This window comes from Acipenser ruthenus, chromosome 8 (genome assembly GCF_902713425.1).
Source record: "Acipenser ruthenus chromosome 8, fAciRut3.2 maternal haplotype, whole genome shotgun sequence".
NCBI lineage: Eukaryota > Metazoa > Chordata > Actinopteri > Acipenseriformes > Acipenseridae > Acipenser > Acipenser ruthenus.
In genome coordinates, this window is record NC_081196.1 from 44,266,480 (window position 1) to 44,281,009 (window position 14,530).

At 35.8% G+C, this 14,530-nt stretch overlaps 1 pseudogene; it reads right to left on the reverse strand.

The window, feature by feature from the left end:
* Window positions 1-499: 499 nt before the first annotated feature.
* On the reverse strand, window positions 500-13,698 carry LOC117962998 (protein O-mannosyl-transferase TMTC4-like; annotated as a pseudogene).
* Between the last annotated feature and the right edge of the window lie 832 nt (window positions 13,699-14,530).

Consider the following 14,530-nt stretch of genomic DNA (forward strand, 5'->3'; position numbering starts at 1 on the left):
GCTGCAAAAGAATGCCTTTCGCAAGTTTCATTACAATTTAATTTGCAATCTCTGGATAAATGTCAATTGATTTTGCGGATAACTGGCCCGTTCCCTTAAAGTACATCTACCACCAAAGGTTTTGCATCACCCTATATAATTAACTAATTTTGCTTCATAAAGTCGTATGAAACCAGCTGAATAATGTTACGTTAAAATTGATTTGCATACTGCATTGTAGTTTTCCATATACTGAACGAAAAACTGACAAATTGAAAAAATTGACATATCAAAATGTCGTTGATAGATGAAATGGCAGCCATATGACTCCAGTGATGATAAACAATGAGAAGGAGATGTGATAACTTTTAGTAGACTCACTTTTTGTCTGAAATCTAAAATGAAATACCGTAGTACTATTGTGGCTTCAAGTATACTTTTGTGATATCATTTTGCAGTTTATTTGATTACATGATGTTAAATATAAGATCACATATATTCTTTTAAAGCACCTGTTTAGAACATGTGCAGCCTACAAAACCCAAATTAACACCAAACACATGTACAAAAATAAAATACATGTTTTATAACAGACTGTACTGTAAAAAATAAATAAATAAATAATATCTCGAAATTTTATTTTTCCTTAGACAGCACATAAGAAAACGTACGCTCTTTTTCACAAATTCTTAAAATAAAAGCAATAATAATTGTGTACACTTCGGCAGAATCAATAATGTATGTGGCAGTCAGCCATCACATGGAGTTCCACACTGTGACCCAGCATGCTACTTCTGTAAATGAGAGGTTACCTCTGAAAGGTCATCCTTATACTGTTGAAAATAAGTCCAATAAATAAATCACTGATACCACAGGTGCATAACCAAGTTGTCGATCAAATTGTGCTTGTGTTTAATAACAAGAAATAGTACAATACTTTATCAATATGGATGTGCTTAAGTTTTGATACATTTCATGGATTTTTTGTTTTGATCAGACATAATGTTCTAAACACTGGCTTGTGCCATATTGGCCAGTGAGTTAGCTATTAGTGTGGCTTAGATGGCGAATTACAATAGCCAAAACCAGAGAATTCCTGTTCCTCATTGTTAACCCCTAAAATAAATAATTTTAAACTCTCAAGATTTAAAGAACATCCTAATTAATTTCTTACAATTTTTATCTGTGTGCAATACATGGTGAAAATGATTTGTTTCTCTCCCCAACAAACTTTATAACCTCATTAATGAAATGAAGGCATTTGTGGCTTGTGTGGATTGTTAATAGTAGCTACAAATAGAGACAATGTAGGGAGGTTTGTTCCTGTTTTTATTGTCATTCATCATGGACATCATTTCAAGTGTCATTTTTTTCTTTTACTGTTCTCTTTAAGAATGACAACTTTATAGACAGTAAAAAAAAAATGAAGTATTTGCCTCATGCATTAGTTGTGTGGTATTGTGTTATCAAGCAGTGCCCTTCTGCAGCTGTTCCAGTTTGCGTCTTAGCATGTTGTAGTTCTCTTTGGTCCCTGGTGCCATAGGGTCAAGTTTTAAAGAGAGCTCATAGTGTTTCTTGGCCAAGTCAAGTTTTCCCCAGCGATGGTAGAGCACAGCTGTAACATCATAAGAGGGTTACTTTTGGCCATATATCTGACAGCAATCCAATACTATACCAGCCACACAGAAAGTAATACAAACAGTCAAAGCAGTGTGTATTTCATAGCAAAACATGTTAACTTCTCAAATAAATCCTCTGTTCAATATTCACTTCATACCATAAAAAGATATTTGTGAAGACATTTTTCTTTCTTCAGTTGGGCGTTTCCTTGTTTTTACCTGGAGAGTGTAGTTATCCACTACAACCACTTTAACATGACTGATTTACATACCAAAAGCTTGCAAATGCACAAACACTGCCTAGACAATTAGGAAAAGCAAAACAATGTATTAATTTACTAACATAGTGGCATGGCTAAAGAATGGGCTTACCTAAATTGCCATGGTAACTGGCTATATGGGTGTTGATTTTCAGTGCAGTAAGAAACAAGCCTTCAGACTCTTTAATACACCCCCCCCCCAAAAAAAACCCCAAAAAAAACATGTGTTATTATGTATTCGTCACACGTTTCAGTGCTCCTAACAGTGTTAAAACACAACACAAGGAATTTATATCCATGCTTTTATAAATGGGCGATGTAGTCTTTACCCTATCAATATTTAGTTTGTTTTAAATACAACTTGACAATGAAGATAATGTTGCTCAATCACTAATGCAACTAATGTAAACCAAAGATTCACTACAAATAATAATACCATATATGATTTAAGTTACATAAGGTCTTGGGCACAGTTAATATTATTATTTTTTTAGGATATTTAGATATCAGAATACTGTAATCTAGTTTATACACAATACCTTGTATTTCAGCAATTTCACAAGCACGTTGGCTAAGGAAAACATGATGGTGTGATCCTTAGGAAGTAGTTTTAAGGATTCCTTGCCAATCATCTCAGCTTGGGCTAAGTTACCTTCATGAGAATAAAAAAATAATAAATAGTTCCCATGATATACACATATAGAATACATGCCTTCGATGTCTCAGCTAATCATGGAATTCATTCTTGTAACAAGTTTACATACAACATTTCATTAATGTACCTAAACTCATAATAAGATTCTAATGATGTACAATGAGTCTTCTAGCTCAGGCAGTAACTCACAAACACATTCTAACCACAATAAAATGTAAAACAGTATGGAATTCACACCTTATGGGTGCAGACTAGAAGTGTTCTTCACTACACATGGAAGAATGGTTTAGTTTCCTAATTAGAGCCCAGAACACGGGTTGCTGATTTATTGATCTGAATGTCAAAAATGTGTAGTACCACGGAACCAACCACCCCCCAGCATATCACACTGCTACAATCAAAAGCATAACTAATTTAAAAGTGTCCTGCAATCAGGTTCTATTGAATATAACTCTTTGATGTCTGATATACTACTGTACATTCTCACATCGTTTCTTCTGTGAATGTTTTATCACAAAGAACACCAGACTTTTAGTTTGCTTGAAACCTGCTTTCCACCTCTTCACTGGGAGCCAGATATGCATGCTTCTGCTACTCTAGCAACAACAGAAACTTGCAAATGTAATCGATAATTTAAACACAGGTCTGCTTCTGGTATCCACATGGCGCCTCTGACATACTGATAACTTATTCAGGAACTGCAAATAGCTTCTACACAGGCAAAAAGCGTTAAAAAAAGCAAAAACAAAAAAAAAAACATTAGAGAGACTACGCCCATTAGATTTCTGAACGCAGATGGTTAGTTTTGTTTCATGGCAATTAATATATTGCTTGTTCAGCTTTGTTTTGTTAGGATGGGCCTTGGCAAAATAATTCTTAGTTGCTGCCTCCTAATTGATTTAGAGAAGTGTCTGTAAAATAAATACACAGAAGGGTGAAAATCCAGGTGGAAAAACAACTTCCGTTGCCAAGACAGACTGTGTAATAAGGATAATGCTAAGTCACTCCGGGGACAATGGGCCTGCCCTGGTAATGTTTTGGAAAGTAAACACTGCTGCGTCAGAATCATGCCATTCGCCACACTGCAGGGAAGATTCCCTTTAAAACTACATTCAAAGCTTTTAATACATAAATTTCAAGCATTACTGATTCTTGCCTCCACAGTCTAATGACCTTCACTGTTTGCATCTTGTCTTACAAAATCAGAATGTACCACCTTCACAGAAATGTAAAATAATAACAGGAAGAAGAAAAAAAAAAGAGAAAAGTTTTGATATTTGTAATGTGGTGTTTCTGGCTATAACTGTGAATGGAAGTCATTTCGATTAGAATTCCCCCAAGCATTTGTGAAAAAGGTTAATCAGTTAATTACAAAGAAGGGGCCATAGTAGACAGTGCATGGCATTCTACAGTACATGAACTGTAGGAGGCAGTGTAACTAATTTTACTCATAAGTAGCCGCTTTACCAAGAAGGTGTTTTACTACTAAGCCAGTGGTACATATTCCATTTCTGTTGTACAAGACATTAGGTAATCATACCAATTTTGTGTCAGCTAGTGCCTTTACCAGTGTTAAAACTGTATTGTAACATGCATGGTACCTGTATTATCTAAGAGTATAACCATGTTGTTCCAAGCCAGACTGATCAGGTTTCAGAACTGTTGCATTTCTCCAAGCATTGAGAGCATCCACATGCTGATTCAAGTCTGCATACTGAAAACATACTCTTTTATAGTGACAATACAATAAAAAGATATACAGGATAATTGCCAGACTTAACATATTATTAATTAGTTAACTAGTATAATGTAAGTGTAAAAACAGAATTTTAGGTACTAAACAAGTGATTGAGTTGAAAAGATAAAAAAAAGTATGTCCATAAACTTCTTTTTTTCCTATCTAGGCATACTCTACTTACTAGGTGCCCAAGATTGTAGTAGCAGTCAGGATATTTTTTTCTGAATTTAATCGCATTCCAGTAGCTGTTTTCAGCTTCCTCAAACTTTTTAAAGCTGTTTTGTACAATTCCCAAATTCATCCAGGCAGCAGCAAAGTCAGGCCTTTGACAAAAAAAGTACAATGAATCTGAGATCATGAAATACAACTTTTGATTTTCCTTCCTACACTGATCAATCACAAACCACTATCCATCAAGTCTACATGCATCTTGTAATAAGAACTATTAAAATTAGTAATGAAAAAAATACACTTTTGCAGTTTAGTTAAAAATAATTGCCACCTACTGTATTTGCACAGCTCTGGAGAGCAATTGCTCAGCTTCAAGCAACTCATTCCTTTCTTTTAAGATGTTTCCGAGATTGTTCATGGCATGAACATATTGAGGATTTAACCTAAAGGGGGAGATGTTTTTAGTTCAAAATAAAAAGGATAAGAACATTGTTTCAGCAGAAACCAATGATGTTATGACACATTGGGCCCTACAGTGTCTGTGTTTTTATGAATAAAATACATGCTCAAAATCATGTCTCTCAGTAAACACCAGTCTAGAGCAGTTTCATGAATATCAAAATGTGTTTTGTTCATAATATTTGTCTTTTCAGAGAAGGAATTGTTTTAAATGATAACATGTGCATTTAAGGGGGTTGTACAATGATACAATGCATAATATACTGAGGGAACAGGGTATGGATATGTCAAAACAATTAAAAAGATGCAATTCCCAAACCATGCCCTTCGTTACGAATGCATATGTAACACCACTAATACTTAACATCCTTTAGGGACATGCTCTAGGCTACTTTTATAATTATACATGGTCCATCAATAAGTATATAGATTTGTGTATTAAACCTGAAACATTTGAATATTTCATGAAGTGTACCTCACAGCTTCCCTGTAGTATTTGATTGCAGATGTTTGATTGCCCTGGTCTGCTAGGTTTTTGCCAACACTGTAATGAACCTGTAAAAAACACTGTATTACAGGTGGACATTCTGTGGGGCTTATGTAAACCATTGCCTTTAGACAAATATAACGCCAGATCTAACATTTGTGCAAACACATATAGTCTCCAACGAGTATTGGGACAGCCTGGGTTGTAGTGTATAAAACAACATGAATATTTACATAGATAAACTCTAGATTATAGCTATAGCAGTGTTTACAAGAAACACATTACTTTGCTGTATCCCGTGGTGTCCATATCAGCAGCAATTTTTTTTCAACATATTCCTGATATTTTTTTATTCCTAGGTAAATAAACTGAAGAATAACTTTTCAACTTTTACTTGGAAACATTTACCAGGTGAAAGTGATTTTTTCATTTAAACATCGCAGTGTATCCAGTTCATGCTCCCTCCTGCAACAATCATGGGGTTTCCATGCGGGTCAGTTTACACGTGAAATGGCAATGCGCGTGCACGTTTGGGAGAATTACTCGGGTAAATCAGGTTTGTGGGCGAAAAAAACGGCCAAAGAGAGGGATAGGGTAAATCTCATTTACTCGTGTAAATGACGAAACACACGGGAAAACCACGCCCAGTTTCGCATGGAAACATGCATTTCACATGTAAATGTTAATGAGCAAGTTTATCCTTAACTATAAATAGTGCAAGGGAGCAGGTCAGTTGTTACTGTGGATTCCAAGACAGCAGAAAGTAGTGGCTGATGGGCGATTTTATGGTTAGTAGTGGAGTAGTTCACCTTAATGCTAATGCGGGCGGCCTTTTTTTATTATTGTTTTTTTGCTGTGTCTTGTCTGTCATGTTGTATATATCTTGTGGGTTTACAGTTCTGTATAAAACCACTTACCACGAACTGTGTTATGCATTTGTTATAGTATTAAAGCAGCTGTTTGAGAATACCCTTGCTGTAAAAACTATGCTAAAGTTAAACACGAAGAGCAAGTGAGCTGCTTAACTGAATTAATTCCCGTCCTTTTTTTGATCCCAGGTATGTCCAAAGACAACACGCGTCTGCCCTCCACGTTAATAAATATCGTTTGTGAACTGGATGTCATGAGCCAGCTCGAACGCCCCCCAAAACAGCGCAACAACATTCAAGTTGTTCATGCCCTCTCAGAACTGACCAAATAAAATTGCAAATGAACGTATTGATTGTGTTTTATTTGTTTGCATCATTAATATTTAACACAGCAGCAAATTCAACACAACTTAAAAGAAAGGAGAGCATCTCTGACAGCACGAGCTTCCTCAATTGAAAAACAATTTGGTCAAGAGCAGTAAAGCACATTATTAATCAAGCAGGCACAGGGCATTTTGCTTTATTACAGCAGCTTATATTCACTCGTGTACCAGTTCTCTGCGCATGGAAACCACATTTTCACAAAATGTCACTAGTAAACTTCAAAAACAGCACAAGTACTTTACGCATAGTTAATTTACATATCAACCCCCACCTTTCCTATTCATTTGCACGACGTCAGATGAAAAGCCCAGTTTTCTTGAGTAAAATAAACTGAGCGAATGGAAACCCAAAAAAGCATTTTTTTTTAAAAACATTTTTTTTTATAAATGTAATCGTTGCCAACTATTTTTTATTATTTTCTCCCAATTTAGAATGGCCAATTATTTTTTAAGCTCAGCTCAGTGCTACCACCCCTGCGCTGACTCGGGAGGGCGAAGACGAACACACACTGTCCTCCGAAGCGTGTGCCATCAGCCGACCGCTTTTTTTTTTACACTGCAGACTCACCATGTAGCCACCCAAGAGCTACAGCGTCGGAGGATAACGCAGCTCGGCCAATTGAGCGCCACCCCCTGGAAGCTCCCGTCCTCGGTCGGCAAAGGAATAGCCTGGACTCGAACTCGCGACGTCCAGATTGTAGAGCGCATCCTGTACTCCACGTGGAGCGCCTTTACTGGATGCACCACTCGGGATCCCCCAAAAAAGCATTTTACACGACACATTTTTCTCGTGTAAATGTCTCGAGTTAAAAAAAAAAACTTGCATGGAAACCCCATTAATGTTGGTGTTCTGATTGAAATGAGTGGCATATTGTGGGAACAGAAAAATGGCATTGTTGCAGAAGGGAGTGCTATCTGGATACACTGCAATCCTTAGATTTTTTATTTTTTTTTAATGTATTGCCCAGTTCATTTATGACCCATGATGTGTGATTACACATTTCATTCAGCAATATGTTTAGCAACACAGGACACAGCAAAGGTACCGTATTTAATTTCTTGTAAACTTTACATTCACTGGATTATAATGATCTTACAAATATGAAAAGTAAAACAGCAAGTATTCTACAACTGCAAAATACAAAAATACCACTATCAGAAAAATCCCTAGATTACCATGTCTTAAACGATACATTGTGTGAATAAAATAAATCAAACTAAACTGCGTGATGCAGACAGGTTATTCCACCCTGTATATCCCCAGATTCTGCTACTCGCTGAGAAATAACTTGTGGTAAAGAATGTTGGAACCAATGCCATTTGGATATGTTCTGCTTACTTTTGCATTAAGGGGACAGACAGAGAGAGCACTTTTGAACAGCTGCTCTTCAGACCTCCACTGGCTACTGCGAAGAATGCAGCGAATCACATTCACACACAAGAGAGCCAGGACTGCAGCACACAGGACTTTCTAAATGGGGGGTAAAAGCATTGGTAAAATCAAGGGGGAAAAAATCATTATTATACTGGGTTTCTGTAGTAGAAATACAGTCCAGTAATGATATAGCTACCTTGTAGTTCTTGAACTGGTAACACAAACCGCTGATTCCATGTGTAACAATTATACAGTATCCTGCGCTTGAAAGGTAAAGGACTCTCTCCGCTATAACAAACCCCACACGGAAAAACAAGTTGCTTGCAGGAAGAAAGGGGATGACCAGCCGTACAAGTCCAAATGTGATCGTTCTGTAAAGAGTAGCAAATAAGCAACTTTTAAATGACTTGTTAGAAAACACAAGGCTGCGATTATTCAAAGATGCAAAAAAGTTATTACATTGGTGCTATGTGACAAATAGAGGAAAAGCACTACATTTCTATTTTATAAAAAAAAGAGAAATAATATATATTTGTTCTTAATACTTTGCATTGAGAGAGTAACGTAAAAGGGACGAGTAGTTTACATTAAGACATGTACTGAAATCTTCTGGAAACTGGGCTTTGATTGGTAGAAAAGGGTTCTAATGATTTATAATCCCCCTCCTTTGCTCTCAGGTACATTATGAAGATGGCCCCCTACTGCAATCTTCATCACATGCAATATCTGCAAAACCAACCTCATCCCTTACCTTCTTTTATGGTTGTCCTCTGAGCATAAAGCCTGGCTTATTAAACCAATCAAGCAGATCCAGAGAACCACCAACGAGATTATTCTGCAGCCACTGACTGATTTAATAAGTGGTACACAGCCCATTGACCAATCAAAACACAGCCACCAGGGACACAGCAGCAGCCATGCATTCAGAGAGTAGTAGTAATTATAGTTCACAGTCTGCCAATCAAAGACAACGTGGGTTACTGAATATGAAAATGCACAAATCTAAAAGCAAAACTGCAGAATTTCAAATAGCCTAAAGCCTATTTTGACAACATATCTATTCCATGGCACGGTTGTATTTCAGCGAAAAACGAATTTGTGATATTATCTTGTCAGTGTACATGCAGCATCTAAATTCCTAACTAGTTAGCATTATGCCTGAGGTTATGGTTTTGATCCCCAGCCAGATTAAAAAAATTCTATATTTTGAAATCAGTATAAAATGTCTAAACTAATGCTAACTAATCACATCACAGAGACTCATTCATTCTACATTCAAGTCCTATTTTATGAAACAGAACAGACATTTTAAATATACAAACATACAGAACAAATCCACTGTCGCTCACAATCAGAATTCCATCAATCTGTGGACATGCTAGCATTTCCTCGGCTGTTGGTTATTTGCTGTTTGAAATGCAACAAAAGTGATGGGAATAAGAAGTCCATTGGGTCATTGGGATACCTTGAATGTCAAAATACTTTGGTATATAATTTCACTTTAAAGCAAAGATCCCCTCCCTCCCCCTGCACACTTACTCGATCAAGTATACTGTCTGCAAAGGAGGCTGGGTTATCTACTTCAGTAAAGGCAGGGGGTCCAGTACCCATGATCCTCCACCTGATATACAGCAGGCTTGATCCTCCAAGTGTTAGAAGTCCCATTCTTATGAGGAATCCTCTTTTTAATAATTCATTATTCTGCAGAAAACAAAGCAGGATGGAGATGGAACACATTTGCAATGATGTAACATATCTCTACTATTATTCCTATTTAAATAATGAAACCTATAAAACTGGCATTTATGATACATGCATATTCTACCTTTTCTAGTTGTTAAAATATATATATATATATACACACACACACACACACACACACACACACACACGTACATACATACATACATACATACACACACATAACAACACAGGTTTAATAAAATACTCTTACTTCTGATGGTTTTCCTTTATGAAGCAGCCTCTGGCTCAGTTCTAAGACGTTGACTTTACAGATCATAAGAATATCAATTGCAGCACTTACACCCTCGTGGATGAGACAGTGAAAAGAAAAAAGAGATTTTTGCAAAACATGGACCATGACAGGTATGGTTACTATATTCAAAATGATTGCTTAAACCTTTTATTCAGAGAATATCCTGATATAAATAATATACATACCAACACTGTGATGCCCTGCTCTTTGCAAAGCATGGCCACTGCACACAATAGAATGCTTAAAAGTATCCATGGTATTGAAAACGTGTCTTCTTTATTACCTGTATTAAATGGTATATTTTCATAGCAATGGATCTGACCTTTGACATGCTCATGCTTCACTGCTAAACCTTTACATATACTGTACATCAGAAAGAATCCAATTCTAAACGAAAAAGATGCTAAGAACACAAAAGTTGTAATAAAAACATCTATCACTATCTTTCAGCCATATCTCCACTCCATAAACAAAGACTTAGAAGCCATGGAAAAATACAAGTTTCAAGAGCTGAACTACCTTCTGTCACAGTTCTGCAGTCCAGAAACCAAGTGGAGATAAAGCAGTCTTTCAAGATTTATTCAAATATATAACATACGTTAAAAGTTGTACTTACTTCCATAAAAAAGCTTTACAACAGCTGATTAAGGACAACTGAAAGAAAAGGGCAGATAAGAGATCTGCTCTGCCGACAATGCCAGCAACCTTTAAAAAGAAAAACACAACCTGTTCAAATCCAGGAAGAAAATGCAAAACTCCAGGGGAGGTCCTATTTACTGAAAGTCAGTCTGTTCCTACCAGACACTTAGCTTTGGATAGCTTTGGCTTTTTATAACACTATTATGCATTAAAATGATTAGCATTTTTTTTTAAAGTAACTAGTTATTCCCAATCCATACATACTACATACTGCATTTTGCTTTAATGTATATTTAAACTTCTGGATCCAGTAAAAGTGGAAGATGTGTCATTACTGCCTTAAATAAAACCCCTCCTATGGTTCAGAGTGGAAGGACACCATGCTATGTGTTTTAGGGTTCTACTTACACTTTCTGTGTGAACTGGATGCACAGCAAAGAGCAAAGCAGACAACATAAGTCACTAGTACAAAATAAATACTATTTAAATGTTTATAGCTAATGAAATAACTGGATTTCAGGTAATCATGTACTTTCATTATTAAGTATAACATGCTATCTGAAAGGAAGGCATTTAATACAAGTTACTCATTTTATACAGGTCCTTTCTGTAGTGTTCCAATTTTTAAATATCTTTTTAAAGATGTATAATAAATTAAATGACTCCATAAATTGTACCTTCTGTGCACTTCAGGTATGATTTATGGAGTCATTTAATTTATTATGCACCTTTAAAAAAGATATTTAAAAATTGGAACACTACAGAAAGGAACAGTGTCATATCTGCCATATTGAAATAATGAACCAATTAAAGTTCTGGGGGAAAATATGAAATGCAGCTTCTGTTTGGTTGCATTCATTTTACTGACGATCCCTATAGTGGTAATATGATAGGACTTAATAAACTAAAACCTTTACCTAAAAGTAAGTACAGTTAGCGGTCGGTACGACTTGTGGCTGGTATTGCTGCTTAGGTTACTTCCCCAAAAATCATTTCCCCAAATGCTATTCAGTGGCGTTTCTGGCTTCAGGTCCTGAAATTATAAAATAAATGCTGCTGTTAACTAATGGTTCAGTTTTGTTAAAAACATTAAAAGCATATTACCTTTTTAAATTTGGAAGTGCACATGAGCGTTAATGTCGACTTTCAAAAAAGTCATTTTCCTTTGTTTTTGAGTGGCAACATTCTATAGATGTATGCTCTAAAATAATGGCTTTGCTCAGTTATCACTTACAGTAAGCATAGAAAGTGACTTACTGTGCCTACATATCTGACAGCGTTTAATAAATTAACAGATGTAACATGTTTTAAGTTCCATTATTTCAATCTCACGTTACACTTTCATTATTATTTATTTCTTAGCTGACGCCCTTATCCAGGGCGACTTACAATTGTTACAAGATATCACATTATTTTTTACATACAATTACCCATTTATACAGTTGGGTTTTTACTGGAACAATCTAGGTAAAGTACCTTGCTCAAGGGTAAAGCAGCAGTGTCCTTCACCTGGGATTGAACCCACAACCCTCCGGTCAAGAGTCCAGAGCCCTAACCACTACTCCACACTGCTGTGTAATTATGTAATGTAAAGCTCAAGTATTCATTTCAACAGGAATTTTCCATTTAGTCAATGTCATTTTATATTTCCAGTAAGTGCTTGTACTGAAGTGAATATAATGCTTGCATTTTGGAACGTCCCTTCCAAAGACAATTAATGGTTTCATTGCTGGCAATATTTCCCCTCTGGCTAAAGTGACCTCAGGTCAGTCTTCTTGTATTGGATACAAATAACTTCAAGCCTTGTATTTACAGGTGGCAGATCACATTAATGGAAACCTACCCTCTTAGTAGTATTACTTTATATATGATGAGGACTAACATACTGAATTTTAAATAAGCAAATAACATCAACTGTGACTTGTGTTAACATACATATACTGATGCACTGATGTTGCTCGGGGGTGCAATATAAATAGGGTAGTCTCTCAAGGGCTGCCACATATTAAAAAATATTGTTTTACCTTGTTATTGACAACAGCTTCAGAATCATCAAAGACAAAGTCACCATCATAGCTATTGCCAAAACAAAAGAAAGCAACCAGGCCAACAAGAATCTGTGCCTGGTATCTGGGGAGTTGAGGCAGTGCAATATGGTGGTCCAAGTGAACTTCTGACTGTACCATTGTGGCGGGGGTTTGCAGACAGACTTAAATCTAAGCATGGTCATCTAAAGCCTGTTGGACAAATAGAGGAATATCCAGTTAATCAAAAAATGTACGTGTAATCTACTCTTTTTTTCCCATTTGCAAGCCATTCTTTGGAAAAACTATTTTTATGTGAATGGGGTGCATTTTGAAACATGCCTCATATGCCCGTATGTGATGGGCAATTCTGCATTGTTTGTAAACAGGACTATCAGTAAAACAACTGTTTTTTTTTTTTTTTGTTTTTTTTTTAAAGCAACGACTACTGCATGGTAATAGATATTTCAGAGAAAAGGTGTACAGTTTACAAACATAAATATATTTATTTCAATAAGAATTTGTAAACAATAAAGTACACAATTCAAACGAGTTTCCATATAATACTAATGTAATGCAAAGACGTTGCATTAAAATAATAAAAATAATCTACAAAACATAAACTCAAAACCGTACTTTAGCATCTCATTCATATCGGATTACAGTTATGCCCAGTGTTAAAACCTCCATTGAGTTATTTTGAAAACCGACCCAAGCAGCAAAATGTCTGAAATTGAAAATACAGTATAAGACAACTAAAGATTAAATTATTAGTGTGCATTCCGACATTTATAAGCATATACAAATCTCCTCTAAAACAAGTATAACCCTATACACACACAAATAACTAGGCCTAAGTGACAATGCCATCAACGTTACATCTAAATCAGCGAGTAGCATGTAATTACTCAGCAAGTAAAATAAGCATGCAACGTTTTTTTTAATGCAGTCAGTCCACAAGCTCTCTCTGACTTCAATGTCCTGAATATGTGCTGGGTAACCAGACACCAAGCGAATGCTAGGGTTCGAAAGACCACAACTCGTAACTCACACAACAACATTGTTGAAATAAACTGGAACAGAGGGGGTGGGGACAGTAGTCATGTGACCCGCTATCCAGAACTCCAAACTTCCGGGTAAAAAATCGCCTTTGTAATAGATCTTGCGTCTAGTAACATTGCTCTTAAAATATGAGGAGATACAAGTTTAACATTACATTTTGACAATCAACTGCCTAAAGGAAGTAGCTAAGTATTACTGTAATGGTTTTTATACTAATAATTGTAACCTCCTCGATAGTATAGTGGTCAGTATCCCCGCCTGTCACGGGAGGGCCAGTCGAGAATAGGTGTAAAAGAAAATACAGCTGCAGAAGGCTGTTTTCAGGGGTTTTTATCATTAGGATATTTTTGAATGCAAATTAAGCTATCTACAGTATAAAACATTAAACAAAATACATAAAATATAAAAAGCAACAACATAATATATAAAAATAATATTGCATATTATTTATATATCTAGTTACACAGTTGGCCAACATGGAATAACCTGTCAGACAATCAGTCTGCAAGACAACTTTTCAGTCTGCTTTTGTGAATTGTAAAATGAAAATGCCAGAATCCTTTGATCTGAAAACACTTGAGAGTTCACACTTGATCACTATCTCTGTGTGACTTCAAATAAACAAACTGCAAATTCAAGAACTTTCCAGTCACTTCTGTAGAATCTCCATTTGTACTTTTTTTGTAAATCTATATGTAGTGTGTGAGCACATGTTTTTACTTTTAAATTAATAAATTATAATTGTACAACAACCAAGCTGGTTAAACTATTATGCTTATTATTAGGAGTTGAAGAATAAACCATGTGTAACTAA